We start from the raw sequence: 3820 nt of genomic DNA, 5'->3' as shown, positions 1-3820 counted from the left end.
TGCCGCACTAGGGTTGCGACGGCCGAATCTCCGCTCGGCAGAGAGGCCGCGCACGCACCCCCGACACCACCGCCACCGCCGCCCCGGCCCTCGCCACCATCGCCCGCCACCACTCGCCCCGCCACCGCCCCAGCCCCAGCCATCGCCGCCCCGCCCCGCCCCGCCAGGGGAAGGCCGGGAGGCGGTTGCCGCACTAGGGTTGCGACGGCCGAATCTCCGCTCGGCAGAGAGTCTGCGCACGCACCCCCGACACCTGCCCACCATGGGTTGTGCCCTCCGATTTTCCGTCCGGTAGGGGCAGCACGCCCTCGATGCCCTGGCCTGGGACTGCCCCCATGCCCAGCCCTGTCGGCGCCCTGCACACCCCCAACTAAGACAGTCCCGCTCTGCGGAGACCCCGGGGGAGGACCCGACGACGGCAAGCCGCTACAGCGTGGCGTTCGTCAAGGGCCTGCAACTTCGACACGAGGGTGACGGTGCAGGACCTGGAGGACACGTACAACCCGCCGGCCGCCGTTCCGGAGCTGCGTGGTGGACGGCAAGGCCACCTGTGTCATGTGCGCCTACACCGACATCAACAGCGTCCCCGCCTGCGCCAACTCTGACCTCCTCACCAACACCGTCAAGGGAGACTGGGGCCTCGACGGGTACTACATTTTTTGTTTTCATTTGTTCACATGTGTGCGGTCTTCTTCTTCACGCGGTAGTGGTACTGAATGACTGACACCATGCCATGCTTCAGTGGAATTGTACTCCAACAACACGCAGACCTTGTGTTCGACGAGGGCCTCCATGAGGACCTTGACCTGGTGTGCCGTTCATGTATCATCACCAGCGCCCCGCCAAGAATCACGATGTTAAGGCAACGGACTTCAAGTTCAAGATTCCGCTCTTCGTGAGAACGAGGTTACCCTGTTTGGTTGAAGGTTCATTACCGTTCAATTGGGTGGCTATGTAGTTGATTTCCATGTAAAATCTATACAGACTGATTACACAAAATTCTTATGTAGATATCCCCAGTCCGTGTGCTGACGCTGGTGTTGAGTACATTGTTGATCCCACAGTTATTTTCACTGACAAGGACGAGGTTGCAGCATATTAATTAAGGTACTTTCCTTCACTGTATGACTTTGAGGGTACCGTGAACCATTCATGTGCATATATGCATTCATAGTTTTATTTGTTGCTATTTACGGGATGGTGCCAAGAAAGTTACTGCTAAGAGCGTCAATTTACAAGAGATGTTCCCATGATTGCATGTGGTGTTAATGAGGAGGAGAATTCTGACATGAACGTTCTCTCCATTTTTCTTTATATTTCTTTAGTAACGGTAGGGAGAGGTGGCCCCTAACTATTTAAATTTAAAAGCCAAACCAAATGGCTTTTGGATGGTTGTTCTTATATCAAAATTATTACATGCAGACTTCAGAGAACAGAGGGGGTAAGAGAAGAAGAAAATAAATTATCTAGGCCAGTCCGTTAATTAACTATTAACCTAAACACCTCATCTTTCTTAGCTCTCTTTGCCCACAACCTCACTGTAACCATACATTTTTCTTGCAACTGTCGTCTTTGGGATGACCATGTTGCCGAAGAACTTTATGTTGCGAGGTGACCAAATAGTCCCGAAGATACCAATAATAATGGGCACCCAAGCAACCTGCTTCTGATGCTCGACCTAAATTTTGCCATTGTAAAAAATTGTCATAGTTTCTTTGTGGTTATCAATGAATGGTTTGGCATCATTGAGGGTTTGACGACCATTGTTCATGCCATGACGGGTAAACATTACACTGGTTTTAGGTTTTGCGCAAACATTTGGTGTGTCTATCTTTGTCAGGTTATATGTGTATGAAATTTGAATTTATAGCAAACCAGAAGACCGTTGATGGTCTCTCGAGCAAGAACTCGAGAGGTGGAAGCGAACTAGCTTCAGTATCATTCCTATCAGTACTGTTGTTGCAAAGGTTAGCACAATCCATCTTGCCTTTTCTTGTAATTTGTGTACAGTGCTCTAATATGATATCAACATTTTTTTGTTTTGACTTTTATGCATCTTACATTGTATATTGGATGATCATTTTCTTAGTTTGCATTAAGCTTGCATTTTCGTTTGCTGTTTTATATGTGTATTTAACTACTTGATTTCTTGCAGTCTGTTTGTAAGGTGCTTCTAGAACTTAAAGGAAAATTGAGTGGAATGGGTTTTCATGTTCCCATTGTCAATGTTTCAGTTCTTGATCTCACCCTTATACTTGGGAAGGCATCTGCGTATGAGAAGATTAAGGATGCTATCAAGTGATTAATGCTACTAACTAAGGTCAGTATATTTACTGGTCTCAATATGATATTCAGGATACTATATAATTTCTTCTATTTATGCAACATAATTATTTTGCTCTGGATGTGTATTGATCTGCTTACACATTACGTCAACGAGGACCTTTTTAGATTAACTTCCATGGTCACAAAAGATTTGACTATTCAAGTCGAGGTTGTGAGCTGAACCTAACAAAAGATTTGACTATTTACATGCTACTTTTGGTCCTCTGATGGTATTGCAATTTCGATATGGTGACCAGGTCATTAGGGGCGGTCGAAGAATTCAAGTGTCGATCTTTGATATTGTGGTTGGTGATGTAGTATCTTTAAGAATTGGTGATCAGGTAAGATGCAGTAAACAAATACGGTCTTCATGGCTTATAATATTTGGAGTAATAAAGATACTAACTATTGCGGTATGTAATGATTTAATATTTGGTGTATCTGAAGCAGCGTTTTCCTTATCTAATTCTTACATTGCTAAATGCAATTTAGGTGACTATTGTTGTCGTTGTTGTACCTGAGGGACTACCGCTGGCTGTAACACTAACGTGAGTCAATATAAGTGAAAATTTTCCTCATCATTTTGACTTTATTTTGTATATAGTTTTCTGACCTATATTTGTTTCAGCCTGGCTTATTCAATGCGGAAAATGATGGCAGATAAAGCTCTAGTGCATATTTTTGCTATCTGTTTATTTTGTATTTCTGTGTGTCATCACATGAATCTACATGGCAATTTCAGGTGAGGAGGCTCTCAGCCTGTGAAACGATGGGTTCTGCTACAACAATTTGTAGTGACAAGGTAGGCAGGGGCGGAGCTGCATGCAGCTACCCTGTTGCACGGGCAACAGGCTCAAGTTGTTTTTTACTAGTAGTTTAGCACTTGAATTAAGCGTGTGCATGAGTGCATCAAGCTAAGCTAGGAACGGTGCAAGAGGGTAGATGCAGATGCAGCTCCGCCCCTGAAGACAGGTACATTAACACTCAACCAGGTAGTTATTTTTGCATGGCAATGGATCTTCACTTTTATTCTATACTATCCTTTATATGGCCATTTAACTATGTGTGACTTTTTGTTGCTTAAGATGACTGTGGTGCGATCAATAGTTGGGGGGATAGAGCTGCAACCTCTGGCTACTATTGATAAGTTGTCACCTACACTTACCTCTCTTGTACTTGAAGCAATTGCACAGAATACTTCAGGCAGTGTGTTTGAGCCAGAGGTGATGCCACATGTATCTACTAAACACCTTTTACTACTCCAATTAAACCACATACTGATAACACGAACGCTGGTCGCAATCATCTTTGTTAATTTTTTCAGAACATATTTGCTTTTCTAAATTTGTCTATTAAAGTAGTGCTAGAATTTCCAGGTTGGGCTCTCTGCTATTCTCAAATGCACTTTCATACATGTGTGGTGGAGGATGTGCCTATGCTGAAACGTCATCTTTTTCATAAAATAAGGGGCATCTTCTCCTTTTGGCAATGAGTA

The 3820-nt window shown here is 44.5% G+C and overlaps 1 pseudogene; it reads left to right on the top strand.

Annotated features, from left to right (window-relative positions):
* Positions 1 to 555: 555 nt before the first annotated feature.
* On the top strand, positions 556 to 2302 carry LOC123397056 (annotated as a pseudogene).
* Positions 2303 to 3820: the final 1518 nt, after the last annotated feature.

The sequence above is a fragment of the Hordeum vulgare genome, chromosome 1H (assembly GCF_904849725.1).
Source record: "Hordeum vulgare subsp. vulgare chromosome 1H, MorexV3_pseudomolecules_assembly, whole genome shotgun sequence".
In the NCBI taxonomy this organism is placed as follows: Eukaryota; Viridiplantae; Streptophyta; class Magnoliopsida; order Poales; family Poaceae; genus Hordeum; species Hordeum vulgare.
The sequence above is the reverse complement of the archived record's forward strand: the minus strand, read 5'-3'. Positions and strand labels throughout refer to the sequence as shown.